Below are 27964 nucleotides of genomic sequence, written 5' to 3' on the forward strand. Positions count from 1 at the left end.
TATCCAGACAAAATAGGCAGCAGGACTCCTTTTGTACCTGGGGACCCAGTATGGGAAAAATAGACTGAAAGTTATGAATAATAATAAAAAAAAACTGCTAGTATAAGAAAAGGAGTTCAGCAAGGCACAATGCTGCAAGGATGAATAAGCTGTTTTCTTACAAAAGGACGGAATGTAAGATCCCTCTGTTATATACTCTAACTGGGAGTCTAGCAAGACAAAACATTAAAAGCATTTTAATATCCCAGGTTTGTATAATCTAATTAACAGACTTGGGAGAGAGGGACAGTTAAAATAAATGCCATACAAAATATGAAGACAGTAATTATGTCCTAGCCTGCAATCCTGGAAAGAATGTATGGACTAAATAGAAAAATCAGCAGTGGTGCACCCACTTCTCAAGAAGCCATCACTGAACCCCTCCATCCTGGACAATTATTGTCCAGTTTCCAATCTGCCCTCTACGTGGAAGGTTGTGGAATACAGCAACTATAGAGGATCTTGGAGGAAACTAATTATTTAGACATATTTCAGTTGGGTTTCAGACCTGGGTAAAATAATGGAGACCGCACTAGTTGTACTTGTTGCACCAAAGGTTGACCTTTGGTGGAGTTGGGATGAGGGTGGTGCATCCATCTTTGTGCTTCTTGATCTCTCAGCAGCTTTTGATGCCACTGACTATGGTATACTTCTGGACTGGCTGTGGGGGTTAGAAGTGGGGGCACTGTGTTGCAGTGATTCACCACCTTCCTCAGTGGTCTGTTTCAAGCGGTGTTGACTGGAGGGGAGATATTGCACCCATGTCTCCTCATGCCTCAGGGTTTGTCACTCCCACTTCCTGTTTAACATCTACATGGAACCATTGGGTGAGGTCATCAGTCAGTTTGGGATTTGATATCATCAGTGTGCGGATTATACCCAACTGTTCATCTCAACCCCAAGGTGCACAGATGAAGTTGTCAATGTGCTAACCCAGTGTCTGGAGGCTGTTCAGATCTGGATGGGAAGGAACAGACTTTGGCATATCCTGACAAGACTGAGTGGCTGTGGCTGTTTGGACCCTCTGGGTCAGGGACATTTTCACTGTTGGTCTTGGAGGGGGTTGCACTTCCTCATTTGAGACTGGGCTCACAGCTTCTGTTCAATAAGCAGGTGGAAGCTGTGGCCAGAAGGGCCTTTGCACAGGTTCATCTTGTGCACCAGCTGACAGCTGGCTAAATCTCCCATTCTAAGCATCCATCAAAATTCACTCAACCTGTTCCATCCCAAGAAGAGAGACTGATGGTGGCTTTTCCAACTGGCAAGTGATGCTGTATGGGGTGGGGGTGAATGAAGGCAGGGGAATCCACTAATCTCTTCCTTTAACTTGGCTCACCATAAATAAGTATGGGCAGCACTGTTTACTAGCCTCATTGTTGTGATCAAATAGGGACTGGCAATGGGAGCAGCACGGCTTATGCTGGCATACATTTTTTCCAGCTCAAGGACTGGTGGACAGCACTTTATTAAGATTTTCTGGATGTGTCATCTGTCAGTCTCTAATGGCTGAGAAGCTGCAGTAATAGCAAGCCATTGGGACATGATGTAATTATACCATTTGGTGATCTAACTGCAGCTTGGAAGTTGAGTAATCTCAATGCTTGGGATAGCAAGGACAGAATTCTTAAATCTGAGCTTCATTTGAAGAGAGGTAGAGAAAATGAGCATCTGCATTTCTTAATTATGTTTTTCGGTAGTGTGATGCCTACCCTACATCTTGTAATGAATGCCATTGCCAAAAGGGATTGCTCCTTTGCTGCAAGACATAATTTTCCTATAGTGGCTGTCAGGATCTTGTTGGAGGGCGGCATGTCAGGATCTACGCAAACCAGAACCTTCAATTGTTTTTATTTTGCTTTTATTGCTAACCATACTTTTGCTTTTATTGCTAACCATAGATCAATAGTGAAATACTGGGAATGTTATTCTAACCGTTTGCTTGACCTGCCATAAAAGGGGGGAAGAGGAGGCCAGGTGCCGTTATCTCTATCTTGAAACAGACATCCAAGGCCAGGAGGTGTGAGAACCAGGGCAAGGCGCGAAGAGCTGCAAGCGGGAATAGAAACCTAGAAGGGGGGGAAGTTGGGCTTAAAAGGACAAGGCTTTGCTATGTAGAATTAGACTCAACAAACTATGATGCTGTATGCTTCTCCTGAATAAAGAAATCTCTGATGGAACTTTTGGTCTCCAGAGGATTTACTGAACTTTGAGATTGAGTGTGCAGACTCTGACATTGGCAATGGGAGAAGTGGGTGCTACAGAATCAATGTAATGTTATTGTACAGTACTTTAATTATTATTATATCTTTCCTAGTGGCTCAAGCATTTGTTTAAGTCAGCTGAATTAACTAAAGATTGACAGCTATCCAAGAAAAAATTGAGAGCCACCCTTAGGACCAGAACTGATGAGGTATAAGAGATCAGTGTTTGGATTTCCTGGATAATTATGGGATAGGAATAGAGATTGTGGCACTCTGGGAGAATTTCCCAATAGCATTTTCACCTATTTGACCATCCTCTACTCAGACCAGTATGCCCTCATGAAATAAAACAGAAGGAAGGCAGACAAACAGAGTTGTCCCAATAGATCCTCTCAAAAGATGGGGGGGGGGGGCGGCAATCACGTTCAATGACAACTATTTCATCTAGCTGTTCTCTCACTGAGGTTGCCAAACTTATATTTGAATTTCAGGTCTGCTTGGATCATAGACTATTCCTCCATATCACCCCTTCTCCCCAACTTCTCTGCAAGTAGAAAATGAGCATGTCAGGAAGAAAGATGTAGCTGCTGCTGCTGCTGCTGCTGCTTATTGTTGTTGTTGTTGTTGTTGTTGTCATGGTGTGTTCTATGTTGAAGGAATTATTTTGTGTGAAAGGGCATTCACAGAAAATTTCACAATTTAAGGCTGGAACTATAGTAGTATGTTATGTATCCATCTTCATTCAATTCATTCATTCATTCATTCATTCATTCATTCATTCATTCATTCATTCATTCATTCATTCATTCAATGACTCAGAGTGCCTTAGAATTAAAACAAGCCTTAAAACATTATTAAGGCAATAAACAATGCATTTTAAAAGACTTAAAATGTAAAACAATTGAAACAATTAAAAGATCTGGATAAACAAATGCATTTTGGCCCCCTCCTCAAACTATATAGAGGGGACTGCAGCTTACTCCAACTCTGATGGCAGTTTGTCCTAGGAAAAGCCCAATTAAGCAAAATTTTCCAAATTCCTTGGTCCAAATGGTTGTTCCTTGAACTTCCGGTGGGGACAATGGTGGCTTAGTCATCTCTCCATGACAGGGGAGATGGCACTATAGCTGATTGGTGGCTGGCAGCAAGCAGCAGCCACTTAACTTCCTCTGGATCGAGGAGGCAGTGTGAAATCAACCCATCTGCTCTCTGGACAGCTGTTCCTTGAAAGCTAACCATGGATATAAAAGCCTCTGTGAATGGCTTTCAGGTCAAGTGGCCTGGAGGTGGGAGATCCATCTTCATTTGAAGCTGTGGTGCAGCTTTTTATGGACACTAGAGCTGACCGAACCTCATTTCTAACCACTGTGGATTATAATTATTTTTCAATTTAAGAGTGACCTTCCTTAGCAACAGGTAAGTAATTCTCTTGGGGCTTATCCTTATTTTTGGCTCCCTATTTTTAAAAGAAGAAATAGAGCTTTAATTTGAAATTGATTAATTTGTAAAAGCTGGATGAAAATTGGAATTTAAAAAAGACTTAAAAGTTCTTTACAGTGAAAACTGAAGATGTGCCTGAAGCTATTAAAGAGATTAAACCAAGTAAAGCACCAGGACTAGATGGGCTTCCAGAATCATATAAAAATTTTAAGGATGTAATTCTACAACTGCTGAATCTATTATGAATTTTATATTGATGGAAGGCAGAATGCCAGAGTGTTGGAAGGAGGCCTTTATTACCTAAAGAAGGACAAGATTTGACATTAACCAAAAATTATAGACCAATATTATTATTGAATAAAGACTATAAATGATTCACAATGATTTTAGCTGATAGGTTAAAAGTTATATTACAAGACTTTATTTATGAAGATCAATGTGGATTTTTACCTAAAAGACAATTAAAAGGTAATGTTAGAATGATGCTGGACATTATAGAATATTTGAAACAACATAATGAAAAAGAAGCTGCATTAATTTTTTTGGATGCAGAGAAAGCATCTGACAACTTAAATTGGCCTTTTATGTTTAGAGTTTTAGAAGATATGAACTTTGGAGAGAATTTTATAAATGGAGTGAAATCCATCTATACATCACAGAAAGTGCAAATTATTGTGACTGGAGACTTAACTAAATCCTGTGAGATACAAAAGGGTGATCAAAGCCCTGCTCTTTTTAAACCTGTGTGGTACCCTCTGCATGCATGTAAAAGGGGCAGGGCTCTGTTTGCCCAGTTGTGCCTGCTATTTTGATGCTAATAACTGTCACTGTGTACACTCCTGGCTGGGGGCCTTAAAGCTGTCACCAGCATTTAGCACTTCATCTGAGTAGGCATGTAGACCATTTGGTTATTATCTTCTCACTGCTGTATTATCATCTACACATTTTAAACAAATGTGTCCTTTTTAAAAAAAAATGGTGATGTATTTCCTGATTTTGGAGGTGGCAGTACAGTAATTGATAGATGGCCACCACTTTTATGGCCTTTCATACCAATTTCTTGTGTGACATTGAGCAAATAATTTCACAGCTAGATTTTCCTCTGTGTCTTGGGGACAGTAAAAGCTTTTTTACTCCGAGAATAAAATGCACTGGTGGAGGCCATCTAAGCCTATTAAATTAGAGACAATAATTTTGAAGAAAATAGCTGGAAAAGGCATTGCTTCCATTGATATAGAGACATTTCTTTTTTCCAGTGTTAACTCTGATCAAATACATTTTGCATGTTCTTAAAATAATAGAAAACAATGTGAAAAAAGAGCTACTTTATCAACCAGATAGCTAAATATACACTAAAATCCTTCTGTCAAATTCCTTTAAACTCTGAGAGGGACTATTGACTGCCTCCAGCTTCAGGGAGAATAATAATTGTTCTCATGGGTAGAAAAGGCTTTGCTTAATTCATTTTCATTACTGGTACTTTATGAATTTGGAATTACTTTGGGAATCTTTTCACACAGTTTTAGGAAAGGCAAGGAAGGTCAAATTGCAGCTAATTCAAAGAGAGCTAGCCAGATGGTAAGGGCTTAGAAAGCAAGCCTATTAGGAACAGTTAAAAGACCTTGGTCATTTTAGCTTACAGAAGAATGACTGAGGAGAGATATGATAGTAGCCTTCAAATATCTGAAGGGCTATCACATAGAAAGAGTGAGGCAGGACCAGAGCCAATGGGCTAAAATTAGAACAAAATAGTTTCAGGCTAAGCATCAGGAGGAACCTCCTGGCTATACAAGCTGTCGGCCAATGGAACAGGCTGCCACTTACAGCTGTTAGTTCTCCTTCATTGGAGGCAGGGTTCCTCAACCTCAGCAACTTTAAGATGGGTGGACTTCAACTTCCAGAATTCCCCAGCCAGCTGGCTGGAGAATTCTGGGAGTTGAAGTCCACCCATCTTAAAGTTGCTGAGGTTGAGGAACCCTGATTGGAGGTATTAAAACCGAGGCTCAGTGGTCTCTCTCTCAATTCTAAATTCCTCTCAATTCTAAAATTATTTTATTAATTAATTAATAAAATTAAAATAAACCTCTCTCAATTCTAAAGGTCCTTTCGATTCTATGATTCTATGGTAAAGTTACATTTTGAACTTTATCCAGTAATGTGAATAGCAAAACATATAGAAGTAGGATTACCAACCATAGTGTCTCACCTTAAAAAATGAACCCAAACAAAGTAAAGTGGATGAGCCAGTGTTCAGCCCTTTTGTATTTGTATTTTGTACATTTTTAATATCCATGTCAGTACTTTGTATAACCTCTCCACCTTTTGAGGGAAGGCTGGAGGTCACTCATAGGTTGTCCACCCAGCTGAGTTGGTAGAGTAGAATCATGACAATTTACAAGTGGCCAGGCTTTTGCTTCCAGATGCCTACAAAGACTTCACAAAACCTGACCATTTTGCTGATGACCAGCAGTGCCTGTCTTCTTGCTGGTTTACTGAGAGGAAACAAGTGTTATATTGTGCCGGCATCTGCCTCTGAAGGAGCAATCACAATCTGACAGGGTACAAGTGCTCATTCACCTCCTGACTTGATTGGTGGTGGACATTGCTGATTTACTTTGCAGATCCTGATTGTTTCACTAATGGAGAAACTTACCTGTCTTATTTTGCACTATAATAAGAAACGCCACTTGTTTTGTCCCTCTACTTTTTATTGCTGATAAGAAATACTCCCACCATGACACATTCCCAGAAGGCCAAATAAGGGATTCCCTCTGCCCGCCTAGAGTAGATGGGATAAATGATCAGAAGACCAAATAAGGAATTTGGTTCAGCGGCCTCTTGGATTTCTTAGCTTTTTTATTTTTTAATGTTTGGTTTTATAACTTTTAACTGTATTCATGTTTTTTAGTATTTTGTAAGCCGCCCAGAGTCCCCCATTGTGGGGAGATGGGCGGGGACAAATTAAATAAATAAATAAATAAATTTCTTGCACCTGCCTAGAGTGGGCAGGACTGATGATGTGTACCAATGAGATTTTTACCATTTCCCTCTGTGCTAATATATAAATTATGCCGCTGAAGACAAGCATGTGCGCTTGCTTTGGGAAACTATTCCCAAGCATCTTTCTTCCATGCAAAATAAACTTTGAAAAAATCTCTATGTCTTGGGTGTTCTGATTGGATGTGGGCACACCAGGCTGTGAACCCAAAGTTCCTGGGACAACAAAGTCGTAAAAGTTGCAATCCCAGTGTGAGAAGGAAATCAAATTCTCCCCACCCCGCATGTTCGAAGGAAGTCAAAGCTTCCCATTTGTCTCATTCTATCATCACTTATCTTAAACAGCAATCAAGCATATGGCTAAATTATAGTTTAGTTTAGCTTATTGTTATTGATTAGCCATTAGGCCATATCAAGATACAGAATATAACACATGTAAAACATAAGATGTTATTAAGACCATATATTAAAATAGGATAATTTTTAAGGGTTTTTATTTGTAGGATAAGAAAAACAAATTAAAATTAAAATTAAAAAGAAAGAAAAAAGATACAAATCATATTTCTATATCACCCCTACAATTTACTGTGATCAGATCCACATATGCAAATCTCAACTGTACGGTTTTGTTCAAATAAAGGGCCGTATTATATGTAATTTTTGAATTCTGACTGCACATTAAATATGTTGTTTAATATAAGGATCCCAATAGATCATTTGTCTAATGTGCGGTCCAAGATACTGATCCCTCTCTTTTTTATACAGTTGACATTCAAATAATATATGTGTTATGTCTTCTATCTCTGGAGCTCCACTAAATTATATGTTTTAATCCACACTGTTGACCAGGGCTGTGAGTCTAAAAAATCAGTTCTAGCCACCCCTAGACTTCCGCGAGTCCTTCTTGGGCAAAGACCAGGAGATCCTAGAAAGCAAGGGGGACTGACAAAGACTTCACATGCCTCAACAGGTAGCACAAGGCTGAGCACTGGATTCTATATGGGCAAATACCGGTCTGCTTGTTTTGTTCCTTTCTTAGTCTAGAACCAGGGTTGTGAGGAGGAGGACCAGTACCTCAGTAGGAAGTCTCCAGGTGTAAATGATACACCTAAAACCTTGGGGGATACGCGTGTCATATGTTAGGGAATATGGGGAATAAGCAGCCTCAGGTCTCCCTGACTTCCCCCCAGGGAAGAATGCTCATCGCCTGGGGGTTATTACCCGTACAGGCGGGGGTGAAAAGGAATCGTGCATGTGGAATGTGACTGGAATGACATAGCTGGTAGACCAGTGTGGCCTGAAATGGGTACTTTCGACTATGCTATGTTAAAGTCTTTAAGACAAAAACTAAAGCCTTCTCATCTGCCTTACTGGTACTGTTGAGCAGGACTTCCTAATCCCATGAGTGTAATTTTTAATTCAACCGTGCCCAGTGCCCCTCCACCCCACCCTGAGTTGGAGGTCTTGGACGGGAACACTGCAAGGAAATTGAATGGCGCCTTTATTAAAGAATCCTATACCTGGCCAAGCACAAGGTAATTTAGATTTTGTTTTTACCCACATGCCTTTCTATCCATCTGATCTGGTAATTTGGAAGAAAGATGCTCCTCCCTTTCAAAAGGACCCTCAGATGGTCATTAGGACCCCGCAGGCCATTAATGAAAGCCATAACCCATCTTGGGGAGACATGATGCAGCTGTTGAATATCTTCCTTACAGAGACGAGATTTTTTTCTCTTAAAAAAACTTTTGAGAAAACTGCTGTGAGTAGTCCCAGCCTGTTTTGCCTGGCCAGTAAACAGCCCCATCTAGGACTACAATAACTGTAATCACTGGGACAAATATCTACAACCTAGGCTTGTGAGAACCAAGAGTTACCACTAATTTTGTTTTGTTTTGTGTTCTAATCAAGTGTGTCTGTGCATGCATGTGTGTTCCCCTTTTCCTCAGCTCTCAGAAATGTAAGTCCACTCCTTTTTTTTTTAACCTTTCCTTTCTGATTTATGTCTTCCTCTCTGCCCCTGGTTGCTCCACAAATTCCTACTGAACCAAACTAGGGGAAAAAAGGAAAGGAAAGGGCACCACCAAGTACAGCAATGGGCAATAAAATCTGAATAATGACTGGAATTTTATACTTGTTGCTGGTGTGCATTCTTGACATGCCACATATTTAATTTTTTTTTAATTACTTTTGTAGAGACCTCCTTCTGTACTTTGATTTCTGTGTATTTCTTTTTTGGAACTGACCTTTTCTCCTTTTCATTTCTCTTCTTGATGCATGTGTGCTAGGTTATTGTTTCTTATCTAGACTTAAAGCCAATCCAGAACATTACCAGGTGAAACAAAGCCATACTTGAGCCATTGGAGTTGTGTGGGGGTAGAAAACATAACTGTGTTCCCACCCTCCAATAGATCTGGGATTCTGGGACCCTTTAATAGAGCTCTGAGTCAGAGGAGAGGAAGTCTCTCCATGTAAAGGTACAGGACAGCTCCAGTGGTCAGGAAGTGGCAATCTTGAGTAGAAGAAGATTGAAGTCTGTTTGAACTACTTTGAACTGCTGGAAGTGGGCCTCAGTGAAGGTGGAAGGGTTGGGCATGGTTGCAGAAGATGGACTGCAAAGGGACAAGGTGGTCTTTTGAAAGGCGTCAAAAGATGCACACGGATGGAAGCAAAGAAAAGCACTTTGTATGTTGTAAGAGGGTTTGTGAGGGGTTAGTGTGTTGGGAATGGGGAAGATAAAGATGGGCGTTTGTTTATAGGCAATTCTGTCTGAGGGCCTGATCTCAAGATGGGAAGGCATTTCATCTAAATGCAGAGTTGCAAAAAGCAGCTATAAGCTATTTGAACAGCCCACCAGAAACGCTACCAAGAATTGGCCCAGGAAGAAGTGAAGGAGTTTCTTCTTTTTTTTCCTGGTGCAGGAAAACATCTGGCCAGAAGTGAGGATAGGAGTAAAAGTCTGAAAGTTCAAATACTACTGTAATGGCAAACATCTTTGCAACAGACTCCCGTATTTTGTAGTTTATACATGCTATTACAAAATGACTCCAGCTCCATAGCATATGTTTTATTTGAGAAACATCAGGGGAGAAACCTGATGTTTTTCAGGAAAAACCTGATGTTTTTCAGGAAAATGTTATGAAAAGTTTCCTACCCTTCTTATGGTTTTGGAGCATTAGTTCCCTGAAAACAAAAGCCCTGAAGCAATCTTTTCTTTCTAGTCTATCGGACTTGAAGCAAATTTATTTTCTTCCAGCTGCTACTGTTAGGAAAAAGTGGTAACTTCTCTCAAGAAGACCTATGTAACCTCAGAGAAGCAATCGCTCAGAGAAGAGGGGAGGGAGGTACATTTTTTGCTCTATTGCTTAACTGCTCTGCTGCCCCCAAGAGTGCTTTGCATTTCAACTTTTATCAGCAATCTCATTCTCTGCTTTGCAACAAGAATCCAGCATTGGCCCTAAAGGGGGTCTTCATGTGTTTTACTTTTAAACTAAATGAGCTATGAGGAAAAGTTTACTAGGTTTCATCTTTGTTCCTCAATATGGATATTATGAACAAAAGGGAAACAAAGTTTAGGACAATATTTGATAGAGCCTCCATGGACTGGTATGGTCTATCTGAAAACAACAAAAAATAATTTTTAACAACTTTTGGCTCTGGAAGCAATCCAGACACACTATAAATTCCTTTGTCAATGTAGATTCCTTCTTTCCAGATTTTCAAGTTCTCATTCTAGGAAATTATTAGGAATGAGAAGGTATTAAAGTCCTTAGCAGTTGAAGTATATAATAATGTCTTCATCTAAGTAGAAATGTGATGAATAGTCCAAGTTTTGTCTCAGGGCTGCTTGCATTCATCTTTCACAGCATGAGGGCCTGTTATTTGGGTATGCATTTCTACATTATGCTAATCTCTCATGATTTGTCTTCTCTATGGTAGTAAGAATCAGCCTAGCAGCTTCATCTTACACTGCATGATCAGGTAATTAATTCTGACAAGGCTCAGGGATCCCTACCAAGGTGATCAACTGGATCTGGGACTCTTTGCACTGTGAGGCAAAGTTAATCTTTTGGAGATCTGTTGGGATATTGGCACTGGGTTTTCACAGGTAAGGCCTCCCAAAGCAGCAAATCCACCCCCTGTCTGGCCACAAATCATTGAAGGGGTGGAGACCACTACTGGATCAAGCCATCCTGAAGCTCAATCAACAATTTGTTGAGCCCCACCTAGTCTATGCCCAATATCAAAACCTCCCCCAAGGAGAGAAGGTTCACATGCTCCATGTGTGGAAGTTAGAACCTGATGCTTTCCTGCTGGTGGTTGCAACTGAAGAAGCTCCAGGAGCAGACCCGAGAGTGCCCAGTGACATCAATGTAAATAAATAACAGACTTGGCACTGCTGGGCATAGATGTAAGTGTGGGGGGAGGATGTAACAGACCCTGGCTACCAAGGAATGCTTCTCTGCCTAGACCCAGAGAGACCTGAAATGAACCTCACAGCAGGAGAGAGAGTGGTGCAACTGATCCTGCACAAAATCACCTTCCCTCATTTGACAAAGGGAAATCCCCTGCACAGAGTAAAGGAAAAGTGGAAAGATAATTTGAGGCCACAGGAGCAAAAGCGTGGGTGAAGGGAGGCACTGGGTAATTGAAAACAAGTAAAGTATTCTGCCCTGCTGGAAAAAAAAATGCTTCACATCTCCAAATAGAAGACTTCCCTACAAGATTGGCTAACAATTGTCTTTTTGTCCAGTAGACTTCAATAGGAACTCATGAGAAGGACTGCAGTCACCTCAGGAGGCATCTTCCAAGCTCTTGAGTTGAGGCCTTGAGTTGAGGCATGAATCTGTTTAAAGCAAGGATGCCTGTGCTGGCTGAAAATGCTTGCCTCTTCCTCCCGCTGACCGCTGCAGATACTGACATTTCAACTACCAGATTGCCATTGCTGAACAGCAGTATAACTCTTGGCTCTACATGTCTACACCTCATCACTGGCAAGGAAAATTCCCTGTCTACAACAAAGATCTCTGGCAAGGAAGATTCCCTGTCTACACAAAGCCACTGAATGACTCAAAATGTGTGACTATTTTGATTCTGGAAGAGAGCGGTGCGAACTCAGCACTCTCTAATAATCAACTAAAACTCTAAATGTACTTGTATTGTTGATATGCCATGTGTCTACAGTACATACAATGGGCAGGTGAAACCCCTCAAGTGAAACTCAGGGCGTCCTGCGGAGGATTGGGCACGCAGAGATGGCTTGCAGGGGTGGATTGCCCTGTATTCAACTGCCTAAGCCATTTTCTTTCTCCCCCTTGAAGGCATGTGCTGTTTTAATCTGGCTGATGATTCCAGGTCAATAGAAGGAAATATAACAGGATTTTAAAACTTTGGTCCATAACATGGGATATAGTCAGGGCTTCTTTGATTTGACCAAAAATACGAATTTGAGTCACATCATGATGTGTAACTACAAAATTCCCTAACTGATTGCGCATAAAATATTCTATTTTTGCACAAAAATAAAAAGGAGGGATTGTGAGAAGAAAATCAAATCCCCCCCCCCCCCATGTTAGCAGGAAGTCAAAGCTTCCCATTTGTCTCATTCTATCATCACTTATCTTAAACAGCAATCAAAGCCTATGGCTAAATTATAGTAAAAATGGGCTCACCTAAAAAGATTAAGAAGTAACAGAAAGAATCAAGAGTCCTCCACCCTAGCCCAAAATTGAGTAGCTAAAGACCTGGTAGGAAGGGCCAACATTCCTTAAACCCCAACATCGAATCGTAGAAAGTTTTCTTCCCGAAGAGATCTACATCCCAGTTAGATAACACCAGATAAGGCAAACACAGGAAACCCCAGCGCAGCAGAGCGCCCGCCCGGAGAACGCTCCCTAGTCAATTGCTCCCTAGTCAATTTCACCGGCCAGCGGTCTCTCTTGGAATCCCGGCTAACGACCCTTTCTAAGAAGTCCTAGAGGGCGGGTTTCCCTTCGCACCTCTTAAGGGTCTTCCCTATAAAAAGGATTCCTGGGAAGCCCTGATGCCGCCGCCCGGCAGCTGATCGTCTTGCGTATCTGACTCTGGGAAATAAAGTCTTCTCTCTCCTTCAAGCAACCGCCTGCGTGTTTATTCCGGGCTCGCAGATGAACCTCGTAAGTTTGCATTCTAACACCACCAGATAACCAGCTATAATATCACAGAAAAGGAATGACATAATTATGATTTCTATATTCCTATTTCTTTTCTTTGTTACATGTGTTGCCACTGGAGCTTTTAGAAGAAAAGCCTCTTCTCATTTTACTTGTTTTACTCATAGCCATCTTGGGTTTTAGAAAAGGACAAGTCCACCTCCATATTTCCTTCATTCTTGTTCCTCTACCCTTGAATTTCCCTCCCCACTTCTCCATTGTTATTCCAATGCATCCTCAGCAATTGTGGGATCTTTCCTCCCCCACCAAAAAGATTAAATCTCTCAGATGGAGCTCAACTAAGATTGACTTTTACCTGATCACAAGCTACATTGTTTAAATACTTGTTAAGTGCAATATCTCAATAAGTACTATATGTAGCCCTGTCCCTGATTGCTGTTAATAACTCAACCTCTTAACTGCTAACCCTCATCAAGATGTTCCCTCTTGTCATTATTTCTACAATTTCCTCTCCTTCCTTAGTATTGTCCTACTGATTTTTTACCTATGTACAAGAAATGTATAAAAACCTGTAACAGTATGCTGCAGGAAGCTGGATGTAGCAGAGTAGAGAGAGAGATGCCTGTGCTATACTTCCCCAGTTTCAGAATTTAGAATGAAACACTGCCTTTCATCTTGCTGCAAACTTCCCAAACAGCCCTTAAGCAGCCAAACTATGCTCAGTATTGCAGCAGTTGAGACAGAATTGCTTTCTCATGCAGGAAGGGGAAGGGGAAGGGGAAGGGGAAGGGAGGAAGGAAGGAAGGAAGGAAGTCTCAAATAGTCATCTCTTTTTCATATTACTAGTACTACCACAGTAAGGCATCTATAAAAGCAAATCAACCACACTGTTAAAATAACACTTTTTAGTAATACAGTATAGAGGTATAGACTAGGTTACCAGTTGGAGTCATACTCATGACACATGTAGCATTCCTTGCTAATGGTAAGGACAATGCTGATTAGTTTTTGCACATTCTGGCCAGTATGCCACAACTCCAGTCCATGCCCAATTTGAGATCCAGCTGTGCTCATACTGTTCTATGCAAGTGAGGATCTCAAACCTAAAGACTACCTTGCAAACCAACAGTATTGCCCATATTCCTTATCTAGGAGATATATACAATATACTGGTACACCCTCATAATGCTTGTGAATACCTCAGTTGTCCAAATACACGGGCAACACAGGTCAACATCTATTTATTTATATAATACATTTCTATGACTGCTCAACTTATGATTTGTCCTCTTACATAGGATTAAAACAGAATCACCACCACCCCTGAAGAAATAACCAACAAAAAATGAAAAACAGCAGAAAGCATTATAATCTCAGTTATTACAAAAACAGGGTCATCCAGCACCCTGGCCCAGTGGGAAGAGTCAGGTTTTCAAGATTATGAGCCCATCTGATATTGGCCATAGCATATAGAAGACCATGACATGGAATGTAAGAGGAGTATGAGTATGGATTAATAAATAAACAGTATGAATTAAAGTGCAAGGAGTTTGAATTAATGAATGAAATGAAAAATAGAAATTGATGTGTTGTGTATCTGGGAAATTAAGAGAAAGAGAGATAATCTGAATGATCCATTAATAGTAAAAATAGAAAAAGGTTGCTGAACACAAGAAAAACAGTATATGATGGAAGTGCAGCACTTGTAAGAATAAATGGACTACAAGGAAATGGTTCAATACTGAGCAGGGTGTGATGTCCTCTTAACTGTTTAATGTATTTATAGATGGATGTATAGAGTCTTATGGTGACAGTAAAAATGTATAGGTTGGGGACATGAACATAGGTGTATTTTTTATGCACATAATGCTGTGTTATTGGCTAAGACTCCAAATAATTTGCAGTGAATGTTAGATAGATTATATGATGCACCAAGGAGAATGGAACTGAAAAATAATGCATCAAAACTTCAAAGTAGTTCTGTTGGAGAGGAAAAATGGAGAAATCTATTTCAAATTATACATAAATGGTAAAAACCAGAGCAGGCAGATGAATTTACGTAAGTCAGTTGGTTTTGGCTGTTTACTAAAGATGGGAAAATGGAGATTTAAAGACACACAAATATTGGTAGAAAAGTAATGGGTAGTATCTAGTGTGTTTTGAGGAATGAATGTTTATGGAACGAAGCAAAAATGTCTATAAAGGAGTGCTTCTGACCACTTTGTTATATGAAAATGGGTGTCTTTAAACATAATAAAAAGAAAAGAAAAAAAGGCAAAAAAGTTTTCATACTATGAAAATGAGTGTGGCTATGACAGGAGAAACATACAGTAAGTTGAATGCAATGGGAATAAGGTAACTTAAAACCAACTGTAGTAATACAAAATGAGATAGGTTCAAGAATGAATGGGTGATAAAGCATATGGATTTTGAATACAAAATAAGTAACCAGTACAAAAACATGTTGGGGTGGTTTGGTCATAGAGAGAAAATGAATGTGAGGAGCAAATTACATAACGAATAAATGAAGGAAAAATGAATGGATTAAGAGGAAAGGGAAGACTACCATTACTTTTATAAAACACTGGAAACCCTTTATGGACTTTTTGCTGAAAATGGATAAAAATGAATTGGTGATTTTGGGATTTATTGATTAAAAAGATTTGTCTATGAGAAGAAGAACCATATGTAATTTGGGAGGGTGGAGATGGTAATTACCGTGTTTGGAAGTTGCTTCCTTATATACTTTTTTTCTTTTTGTTATCTTTCATTTTTTCTTTTACTCCTTTATATTTTCTTTCTTTTCCTACTTTTTCTTTTATGTTCTGTAGTTTTTTAAGCCTATGTAAAATCCTCTTATAATAACAATTACTTTTAAAAAAAGAGGAAAGGGACAACTGAGAAAGTTGTGGTTGAATGGAGTTAATGAGTTTCTGAAAAAAGACAGAGGTGACAGGTTTAAAAAAACAACAGAAAATGCACAAAGGATGTTTGGACATCATGGAAGCATCATGGATATGCAAGGATAGAAAGGTACGAAGAGTTATAGTGAATGATATTGGTTTAAACTAAAGTTATAGGGTTGTTGTTTTTTTAATCTCATGCCTTTATTTTCTCTTCATTGGTTTACTCTTACTTATTCCCTTTCTTTGCTTTGCATAACATTGCTTACCCCAAAAGGGAACAACCTGATGGGTTATGTAGATATGTTAAAATTATAGTCTTAACATGGACAATAAATAGTTGAATTTTGTCTCCTTAAGACAGAGATGCAATGTCACTTTCGTTCTTATGAATTATTTTTTTAAGGAGATACAACATCAGCAAAGTTTAGCAAGTCAAGGACATCAGTTAAAGGCTATCTTTGACATTTCCCATATGGAAGACACTTCTCCTTGTATTGTGTACAGTGACTGGCCTTCGCCAACTTGGCTATGATTCCCAGACTCTAATCCCAATATATCTGGAAGGCTCCAAATTGGAGAAGGCTTGTGTGGATCAACAATATGACATATTCAACACTATAAAGAAGAAATCATACAAGCAACAGCACTTGAAGTCATTTTTAATATTTGCTTTCCACTCTAGGACAGATGTTCTTCATTTTTTTAGTCTTTCCAGATGAGGGTACACCAACACCAGCATATTTCCTTTAGTCCAAATTTGTACACTACTGCTATAATGCATCTCTCAAGCAATGCTTAAGCTACGGTTAATGTTCTCTGCTGAACCTGAAAAAAAAATAGCCAGGTTTTCTCCAGGAAAGCTATTTATAAGATCGTTCAAGGTTTGGATACCCACAAACAGTTCATTCTTCCTGTAAGGCAGTCATTCTGCTAGGTGAGGACCAACATTTTCCCCAGCCCTCTAACTCTCTCCATAGTTTCCTTCTAATTCTCCACTGAATCAATGCTCCATGGTGAGGGGTAATGAACTCTTCCAGAAGATTGATTTAATTTTTCTTCCATCCACCCCCACATGCTTATTTCAAAGATCAGCTGTAAAACACTGAGCTGTGATCCAAAAGCTATGTGCTGTCCCTCATACCCAGCAGTTGCTCTAATTAGAGAGGTTCTGCTGTATTATAGCAGACAAATAGATGGAATGTGCAAGTGAGAAGAACAAAACTTAGTGACTTTTACACTCATCTCTCAAAACTATTTCAAAGGACTTTCTTTGCAAACAGCTAACTGTACCGGCATGTATTTCCCACTTGCTCAGATAGCCATGGGAGAACCCTGCAGAGGGAAGGCAGAGAGTCCCATGGACCAGTCAGTTTTGGACAGGGCTGACATACCAAGGACACAAAAATCCAGATGACCACTAAATGAAAACTTAATCAGACATATTACATCAATACACTGACAGACCATTAAATGCATGAATAGTGACCTTACTGCTGTTTCTGTGGAGACTCAGGTCCCTTCCATACAAATATTTCTTAGCACTAGCTGTAGCAAATTAGAAAAAATGCTTTGCAGACGGTCTGTCAGTATTATCATCACTATCCTGAGTTATGTCTGTCTTCCTTAATTGATCAGATGCCAATACAAAAGTTAGGTTTTAATTGGATCAAAATCAGGGCTACCACAATTGTAATTACTTTATTCAAATAATTCATTTGCAATTGCTGGTATCCTAGTAGATCTTCTACCCTTCTTTAAAGTGGGCTCCTCCAGAAATTTGGTCCTAAAATTCCCATGAGCTTCAAATAATAGGCTGATGAATAATAAAGTTATAGCTGAACACAACTCAAATATCCACACTGGGAAAACATGCTTGCAACTTGGTATTGGGTTGTCTTCATGCCTGCTTTAAATTCTATATTAATTATATATTTACAGAATTTAGATTTAAAAAAACCCTCAACATGGTCAAATGCAAAGCATGTTGTATAGAAAAACTGCTTACCATGCAAAGATTTTTTTTAAAAGTCTGAACTAGTAAGGAAATTGCGAGGAGGAGAAAAGAAATCTATCACGTATTGCTATTAAAATCATAAACCCTGTCCTCATTCCTCTTACTTACAGGTTTTGGTTGTTGTTGCAGCTGCAGCTGTTATCTGACAGCTTGAAACAACATACCAGAAATTTGCACTAATTTGGGGGAAGATGTTTGCACAGTTTGCAAATGCAATGAATGCAAGAATGAATGCAAACTTCAAATCAAATCATATCTTTATTATGGTCATATACCAGCTAACCAAATTCACAAATGTACACTTTTCCAGACTATATGCTGCACTTTGCAACTAAAAGGTAAAATGCACAGGAAATGGGTGTTTTTAATGCATAAATTAGGAGAAACTGTGCACAAAATCAAATTAGATTAAGGAAAATGATATTAGATTAAGGGAAATGATGCAAATAGTACACACAAAATAGATTAGTAGAAAAATCATGAAAATACATTTTGATTTTTGAATTAATTTAACAAAACTGCAAAAGGTACCAAAATAGGACAGAATGAACAAGGAGAAATGAGAAACTGGGAAAATCCAAATTGAGAGATTTATCTAGCGCTGCTTTGCAATGATATACAGTGGTACCTCGGGTTACGAACGGCTCTGTTAACGAACTTTTCGGGTTACGACCAGCTCCGGCCACAAAAATTTACCTCGGTTTGCGAACTCCGCCTCGGGGTACGAACAGGATACGCGGCCATTTTCCCTCCCGTGACACGGTCCGCGGCCATTTTTCCTCCCGACACGTCCGCGGCCATTTTCTACCCCTGACACGTGGTCCGTGGCCATTTTTCCGCCCCTGACGTGGTCCACGGCCATTTTTCCGCCCCTGACACGTGGTCCGCGGCCATTTTTCCACCCCTGACATGTGGTCCGCGGCCATTTTCCACCCCTGACACGTGGTCATGGGGGGGGGCTCTCCCTCCAAGCAATAGCCGCCTCCCTGTCCTCCACGCCAGAACGGATTAACGGTAATTACATTGAACCTTATGGGGAAATTTCCTTCGGGTTGCGACCAATTCGGGGTGTGACCAGAATCACAGAACGAATTAAGTTCGTAAACCGAGGTTCCACTGTAATATAAAATCTGCAAACTGATAGAATTTGTCTATTCTTTTCTTCAATGATTGTTCAAACAGCAGCTCTCCCAGTCTCCTCACACCCATGTGTTCATGCAACCTGGTGTGATGGTTGCTGCCATGTGCCAGGGTTCGGAGTACTCAAGTCCAGTGTGTTTGGTGCACATATTCAGATAATTCTTAGCTGAACAAAGGAAGCAACTACCAAGTTGAAAGAGCCAAAGGGGCTAGTAGAAAGCTTCAAAGAGATCCCACAGTGTCTAAGTAGGGATAGCTATGAAATTATAAATCAATGTGAAAAACCTGGACACAGGAAGTTACCCAGAACAAAAGTGGACGAATCAAAGAAGGTGCAAGTATGGAAGACCTTTCGCCGGATGATACTCTTTTGATCATAATTCTACAGTAATGGAAAGTTATATCCTCTGGTGCAATTTTTTTTCTTCTATGAAACCACAGTAGTTATCACTAGTATAACACAAAAGCAGTTAAAGCTGCCAAAAATTTACCAGCCTCCTGTTCCAATGCTTTTAACAGCAGCCTGATTTAAAGGCACTAGGGAATTGTAATGTGTGTATCTTTTCTTGATTTTTGCAGAGCAAACTGCTATTAAAGGCTCAACAGCAGGCCTTAGCAAGTTTCTCTCCCCTACTCAACAGCATTTGCTAGTAGATGCCCTCAAACAAGCTTGGTCTTTAACAGATTCATGGCATGCAGAAACCCAAATGTTGCAACCTTTCCTGCAAGAGTTCTAGGAAAAAGAAGCATAGCTGAATTTCTGCCTTATACAGTATTCTACTTCTGGCCTAAGATGCCTGTCCAGAAAAAGAGAGATAATATCATGTGACTAGAATTATACAATCTTCTGGAGATATAGCAGAAAGCAAAGCCATGATCTCCTTCAGCCAAAAGGATTCATGATGAGGGAAGGTGGCTAAACTGAGGTAGAAGTGGAACTACAGGAAGGAAGTACAAAGGGTCTTTCACCTCCCGTAAGAGCTTCCTTTTCCCTGTGTAAAATACATATTTCACAATATAGCAATCCATAAGGAAATAACTATGACTTAATGAATAAACCACAACTGGCTGGGTTGATACATTAAACTATAAGCCTTGATTCACAGGCTTACTGGCTGGATTCCCAAAGTATGTGAAGTTACAAACAAGGAAACAACATTTTGGCTAAGCATGGTGTATGAACTCAGCCAGTTTCACACTGCTTCTCTATGCCATCAGTTTGTTTCTAACATCAGCAATTTTTGCATCAATGAAATCTTCCCAATCATTTTGGGAATTAACTTATATTTACCATATATCATCTGTCACATATCCCTTGGATAGAGAACTGTGCTTTCTTTCTAATGAATCATATGAAATGTGAATGCTTTCATATGACATCCATTTCTATTCTGGCCTTGAGTGGAAAGATTGTACTCAGTGGAAAGAGGTCACAAGATAGCAAGTGTGCATAACCACAGGTTCTGTTTCATAAATTTGACTGACCTATTACATATAATCAAAAGCAGAGTTCAAACCAGCTTCTCCCTTAAAATGTGGTCTTGATTGATACATTAAAACCTGGTTCACATCTAATGCTAAGCCATGGTTTGTTGAATAAACCAAACTTGATTGCTTCACACAGCAGATTAAACCATAAACCATGATTCATATGCTACTATGGCTGGGTTGACATAACATCCTATTTATTTATTTATTTTTAAATTTACATGCTGCCCATCTCCCCCATGCTATGTCACAAACAAGAAAGCCACATTATGGCTTAGTGTAATGCATGAACCAAGTCAAAGTTTCTTTTTTTATATATAATTTTTATTAAAGATTTTTACATAAGTAAAAAAAGATAAACATGAAAATATATAAAGAAAAGTTAAGGAGAAAAAGATAAATGAAAAAGTACAAAGAACAGCACAGATAGAAAAAGAAAAAAAAGATAACTAAAGAAGCGACTTATGATCTTTGTAACAGCAGTTACAAATGTAGTATCCCTCCTCCCTCTTTAAAATTACATTATGTAGTCCCCTTCCATCCCATATTCAATCCTTTTTAATCAGCAAATCCAGAAATCGCCATTTCATTTTTTTCCTGTTTTCAGCAAAAAGTCTGTAAAGAGTTCCCAGTCTTTTTAAAAAAGTATTTATTGTTTTATCCGTGATCAAGCAGGCCCATTTTGCCATTTCTGTGAATACCACCATCTTCACAATCCAATCCTCCATTGTGGTTATTTCAATATTTCTCTATCATTGTGCATATAATAGTCTTACTGCAATTCCATGTACAAAACCAGTCTTCCCCGAGTCTTTTCTAACTGGCTATCCATAAGTCCCAATTAAAAAAAAAAAATCTGGTTTCATTTGAATATTAATCCTTAAATTTTTTTTGCATCATTGCATGTATTTGTATCCCCCTCCTTTTTTTTCTTTTTCACAAGTCCACCGTGCATGGTAAAATGTCCCTTCATGTTTTTCACATTTTCAACATTGACTAGAAGTACCTTGATACATCTTAGATAATTTCTCTGGTGTCATATACCAATGGTATATCATTTTATAGAAGTTCTCTTTTAAATTATAACACAATGTGAATTTCAGTCCTTTTAACCACAATCTTTCCCATTGCTCCATCTGTATATTATAACCAAAATTCTTAGCCCGTTTTCTCATGCACTCTTTAACTTGTTCTTCTTCCATTTTGAATCTCAACCGAAGGTTTATACATTTTAGCAATTAAATGTTCATCATTTGTACATAATTCGATTTTAAATCTCGCCTTATGTTGCTCAGTTCGTTACCTTTTTGTCTACATTAAATCTTTCTCTTAATTGTGCATATGAAAACCATTGAAAACTAAATCCCTCTGCCATCAATTGTTCTCTTGACTTCATCTTAAGTTCCCCCTGTTCCTGTACTAAAGTTTTTTGATATGTTAACCATTTCTCTTTGCCCACTGTTTCTTTTCCATAAAATGCTTCTTATGCTGAGACCAATAAAGGTATTTTCAGGCACAGCCCGAGTTTACATTTGTTCCATATTCTTAATGTGGCACTTCCAACATAATGGATTTTTGAAATCTACATTAACTTTATTGTATCATAACCAAATAAAAGTTTCTGAGTTGGATGTACACTGCAGGTGTGATATACCTCTCCTTGTATTAGCACCATTAGAGCTTACCTCAATTTAGAAAGAAAAAAAAGTAAGTGGAAGAATTGTAAATCCTTGCAGGAGTTATTGATGTAGTGCATACATAAAACAAATCCTTATAGGCCTTCCTTCTGGCCTAATTTTCACAATGCTGTCCCAGCATAACCCTTAGGGACTTTCCATATACTGTATAGGCAGGAGGAAGCAATACGTTTGCATTTCTCCCCTATTCTCTTCCCTTTTTAATCTTATATGAACTTTTTTTTCAGACACAGATATGACTTGTTCTTTTTAAAAGGATCTTTGTTTCTTTGACATTTCCCCTTTCATTTCCCTTGGTCATGCTATTATAGCTACCTACAATAATTACAGCCTACAGTACAGGTAATCATCAGAAAGGAATCCTTACTTTGGATGAGTTTTTCAGGTGCTGCTTTGATTTGGTGGTCAGTTCTTACTCAGATTTTCTTTTCATGAGATTCAATGAGTTCTTTTCAGAAAACAAGAATTAAAAAATTGCATAGTCTGGCTTGCATGTTACCTTAACCAATTAAGTTTACCCAATTAACCCATTTTTCAGGAGGTGTACAACCCACAGAACATTCAACCGCAAGAGACTAGGCCACAAACTACAAACTAGGCTAAAATGTGATTCAGCATAAACAGTCTTTTTGTTCGTTTCACTGGGAAGCACTTATGCACGTCTTTAACTTTGCCATTGAAATCAGTGGTAAAGTTGATGTTGCCATTGTCCCTTGATTATATCACAGAAACCTGACCTTTTTGAGTGCATACTTATGGGAACTTATACACAGGGTGGGATACGTTAAGACCCATTCAACTCATGGAGTTAATGTCTGTCCTCTCCATGGCACAACTAAAGGTAGTTGTTTTATGCTATTAAAAAAAGGAACCTTTTCATAAGCCTTCTAGAAATTTAAAGTTAAGGTATAACTTTGTAAACACCAGGACCAGGCTCAGCACTTTTGTGCAGGACGAGCCCTATCATTAAGCAATGTGAGGGGCTGCCCTATCAGGTAGCTGATGTTTTTCAGAGTGTGTTGCCACTGCCACTCTTAGTACTGAGCTGGTATCATGGTAATGTTTGACTGCTGCTTGTCTGGGCTGTTGGTTGACTGGGCTAGCTTAATTTTTTTTTTTAAAAAGCTAAAGATTTCTTGATTCCTGCTGACTTGTCCTCCATGTAGTTTTCTTGGCAGAACTCAGAAGAGATTTGCCATTGCCCTCTTCCAGGGTACTTTTTCAGCTTTCCAGCTGATGAATAGCTGATGAATAGCCTGCAAGAATCTCCCATACACACACACACACACACACACACACACACACACACACTAGCCCACAGGGGTGTGTACTTCGGATCTGATCCAAAAAAACTGCTTCAGATAGTATGGGTGAGGTATGTGGCAGCTGTCTGCAACTCTTTAAAGCAGCTGCATCTTTCCTGAGATTGCACAGCTGCCTTTGGTATCTGTAACAGGAAATGATGCAGCTGATATAAAAAGTTGCACACAGATGGTTCATCTGTACTCCTACTGAAATTATTGGACTTGGATTAATGGAGAAGTTAGAGTTTTCATTTCAAAGCACAGGATTATATTTTGAATTTTGCAATTTATAACCAATTTAGCTTGTTTTCTTAAATTTTTGTATCATTAAATGATTCAGTTATGGAATACGACAAAGCTGTATTTCTTTACCTGCTGGGTGAGTTTTTAAAAAATTTAAAAAGAGGTTAAAATCTGGTTGGTTTACGCCCTAGTAATCAATTTCTCTCTGGTGATCAAGATAGAGAATAAATGTTGCATATGGTATGTGCATACTTGATAGTGCAAGAATTGCTGGAGGATAGATGGAAATACTGAAAAAGCATCTATTAAAATAAACTTAAAAAATGCATGCATCCATTAAAATGCCTTTCTCTGCCCGAAGTCTTTGATATCAAATACTGCTGCTAAGAAAGCTGCAGGAATGTGCTCATGTAGTCACCAGGTGGAGTCACCCTTGACTGCAGGGGGTTTGTACCTTTTTAATCATATGGATCTGCTTGCTGTTAGAAAGCCTGAGAGGAAGAACTTAACGTGGTTGAAAGAGAATAGCAACTTCTAATAAAAGCTTCACGTCTCTCTCTCTCCCCCCACCCACCCACCCCCAAAAAAGCATTGGTGTTTAATCCACTTCGCCTCTCGGGCCCACACACGAAGGAAACAAGGCCTTGCTCTATTGTTTTACTCCCAATTTCTTTCTCTCTGCGTCTCCCTCCCGCCCCCGCAGCGCGCAGAGCAAAAGCCCCGGCGCTCTTCTGGAAACACCTTTTCTCTCCCCCTTAAAAAAGCCAAGTCCCAGGCCGGGGCCTACTGCGCTTGAAACCACCTTAACAGAGCTCCTCCTTCTCTGGAGGCTGGGGGTGAATCTGGCAGGACTAGGCAGTGGTGTTACCATGACGAACATTTTCTTAAGCTTCCACGGCTCAGTGCAGAAGGGACTCAACTCGCGGAGGGTTAAACAGACGGGGGGGAAAAAAAGAAAGCGAGGCGTGCTGTCTGAGGGACCGTCTGTTTCCTTAGAGTAGACGCCGCAGAGTTTTAAGATCCCCGACTCGAGCCCTTTATAGGACGAGCAAGTCATTTTGCCCCTTCTCCGGCTCGTGGCTTGTTCTAAACTTCAGGAGGAGGTCGGCAGAATCGGAAATCGAGTAGCTCTCCAAGGTTTCCCCTCCCCTTCCGTCCTCCCCTTATGGAAATCCAGAGGGGTTTCCCAGACTGTGGAAGCCTGGATTACTGGAGGTGGAGGGAAATCAGTGGCACTCGTCGCTGCCCGTGAGTCGCCGCGATCGCGCAAAAGCCGTTGCTCCGGTCGCTTGCTCGCTGCACGCTGTTCCCGAGGCCGTCAACTTGGAGCTGCGGCTGGGTGGATTGTCTGCTTGTCTAGAAAGAGCCCCTTCCTGTCTGCTCGTCTCCCACTCCAGGGGCAACCGCAAACCAGGTATTTTGCTCTTTCCTAGGAGCTGGTTGGGATTCGGCTGCTTTGCCTTCCGATCGAGGAAATAAGCAGCAGGGCACAGGAAAGTGTTGCAAGCGTTATCACCCACGCCTGCTTCTAGTGCTCGTTGGTAGAAAGCAAACTTGGGGGAGGGGGGACGGGAGAAAAGCGAAAGACAGAGTTGGGTGGAGTAGACGGGAATTTAATTGAAACTGCTTTTTGCCGGGGAATCGAAGGGCGACTGGAGGATTTTTCTCCAAAATATCCTCAGCCCGATTTTTTTTTTTTAACTTCCGTGGGGGTGGGGGAGGAGGACAAGGCTAGAGTTTTGCGGCTATAATTAGCTGTGGAAAATTCAGGGTATTCCCTGCGTTTACAGAAACGTAAAACAGAACAATCGAAAACGTGTGCAGGGATAAGGAATGCAAAACTATTGAAAAATATATTCGGACTTTCGTGAGTGTCTGAAGTTCGATCTGTTTTGAGTAGGGTTTCATAGAATATGAAATGGTTGATGGTACTTACTCATGAATTTTAAAAAATCAAGAGGGAAGCAGACATTAACGAGCTTGTTTTCTACTGTTGATTTCCCTTTTCCCCACCCTGGTCGTGTTGAAACGTAACTTTTAAAAAACGTTCTTGCTGCTGATCCTCGTTGCATGCTGAACCACCGGACGGGGGAATGGTCGCCCCTGATAGGTTTATCTGCCTGAGTCGCCTTGACAAGTCTACACCCTCAATATTACAACACTTCTCTGTTAGCAAAGGTGGTTGGGGAGGGGAAAGGCGGCGGAGAATTCCTGACGCGAAGAAACGATCTAGCTGGTGTGCGGATGAAATCGTTAAACGGGACGGGGCTGTCGAAAGGAGGAGGAACGGAATCTGCCAGCGCAGTTTAGTCGCAAAATACGCGGAGCTGGACTGCCGGAGCTGCGAGGACAGTTCCTCGTCCAAGGGAAGACCCCGTTCCGTTTTTGAGCCTCGGGGTTGTGTTTAGCTCGAATGACGAAAAGCAAGCCAAGTGGAAAGGCTGTGCAGCTCCAGCGTATTTGGTGCGCTGCGTACAGCCTCCTGGGCTTTAGCACAGTAACCTGATTATTTACCGGTGGGGAGCACAGGACTGGGTCTGTGTGCCAAAGACCGTTTAGACCTTCAGTTGGGCAGGAGAAGGCTCGATCCTTCCACCCGCCCTCTTCGGCGGCGGGCAGGGTCTCCTGTTCCGCGCTGACAAATGGACTGCTGACTGCCAGACGGACAGATGCAGAAGGCGGGTGGAGGGAATGGGGGGGAAGCGGAGAAATGCCAGCTAATCAGTCGCCTCCAAGGGGCGCGGCGAGACGGAGAGCCGACCCCTCCCTTTTCGCCGTACGGGTGCTAGCCGTGGTCAGCAGCCCCAACAAGGGGGATTTGGGAGCCTGTGTTATAAAACGGGCGTGTGGAGCAGGAGTGTTGGTTGCCTAAAAAAAAATTGGGAATGATAAAATATGCATATGCTAATTTCTGCCTGCAAATTTTAAGTAATGGCTAGGATTTTTTTAAACTGCTTGCAAGGCAGAGGCATCCAATTACCTTTTTGAATGATCCCCACTAAAGCCAATTGCTCAATTAATCAGCTCCCCATCCCCATATCTTCCCAAAGAAGATTCCTCTTCTGTTTATAATTAGTTTACTATGGCTTTGAGCAGGTGTGAAAAGAAGGGGGAAAATAGTGGCTGGAAGGCTTTTTTGATGAGCCATTTCTCCTCTCTTTCTCTACTTAGGTTTTACATCAAAAATGGAATTTCAAAAATTTGGCAGAGCACTAATCCAGAAGCAAGCCAATAGCAAATTAGAAACCATCTCCAATTCCCACTCAGTCCTCCTTCAGATTCCTCTTTGACTGGAGATCCCATCCACTTATCATTGATTAACATTAATATGTTGAACTCAGAATAAAAGGATAGGTTCAAAATAATGAGTGAGTGGTGGAAAAAGAAGTAAAGTCTGGAAAATTTGGAAAGAAAGAGTGAAGCCAGGGAAACCAGAAGCTAGGAAAGGGCAGAAAGTTTTGAACTGGAGATCAAAGGGTAGGGGGTAGGGTAGAACAAGAACTAGACAGCCTACCGGAGACTAAAGGAGCTTGCCAAGAGATGGGGGCATGTGTAGCGTTTTCCTTACCAAACACAGGGCACATGCTGAAGAAGCCACCAGGTGCTATTGTGGAAGCATACTGTAATGCACTATCTGGGGTCATAGTATATCTCAAGCACATAGTTCTCTCCCCACTTCTCTGCCCTCTCCCCCAAATACAGGGAATCCGTTTAGGAAAACAACTTGCATTGGCACCAGTGAACTCTCAATTCCAGATACTGCTCTTGCTTCTGCTTGTGAGCCCAGGCCCAGCAGCACCTCTTTCTGCTCCCATTCCAGGAATTAGATTGGCAAAAGAAGGACAGTTTTTCTGCTGGAAGGCAGAAAGAGACGGTTCTCAGAAGGGCCAATCCTATTCAAAAAAAGGGATGCAGCAGGCAGGCCCAAGATGGAAGCAAGCTGGAGCTATGCCTGCATAAATGTGAACAGGTGAAGAAGAAAAGTGAGAGAAAGGCCATGCTTGTGTAACTTGTTCTGCTACTAATAAGCATCCATAATTTGAAGGGACTATCTCTTCCACACCCCATCCTGCCCTGAACCATTCTTTTGTTTACACATTGCTCCACTTTACTGAGGTACATACATTTGTATTTCTTCGACATAAACCTTGTACAAATTACAAATTCTCGCTGTAGAATAAGGGTGGGAAGAAAGCAGTGACACAGTATTCTGGTACTTTTTAACTACTCAGATCAGATTTAAGAAGTAAACTGTTCTTTGTTAAGCAATCTTGAATGCCTGCCTAAAATTCAAGGAGAATATGGTAGATTGAGACAATAAAGAGTAAGAAACACATATAATA

At 40.4% G+C, this 27964-nt stretch overlaps 1 protein-coding gene across 4 annotated transcripts in view; it reads left to right on the forward strand.

The window, feature by feature from the left end:
- Positions 1-24522: 24522 nt before the first annotated feature.
- ATP2B4 (ATPase plasma membrane Ca2+ transporting 4) overlaps positions 24523-27964 on the forward strand; it is a 166233-nt gene continuing 162791 nt past the window's right edge. For all 4 annotated transcript variants that reach the window (XM_088154284.1, XM_088154280.1, XM_088154281.1 and 1 more), the window contains exon 1: positions 24523-25035. The gene's annotated coding sequence lies outside the window, so the exon portion shown is untranslated. The remainder of the gene's footprint in view (positions 25036-27964) is intronic.

This window comes from Python bivittatus, unplaced genomic scaffold (assembly GCF_059951505.1).
Source record: "Python bivittatus isolate LINGU-HERP-01145 unplaced genomic scaffold, Pbiv_v1 ctg000700_np1212, whole genome shotgun sequence".
NCBI classification, from domain to species: domain Eukaryota; kingdom Metazoa; phylum Chordata; class Lepidosauria; order Squamata; family Pythonidae; genus Python; species Python bivittatus.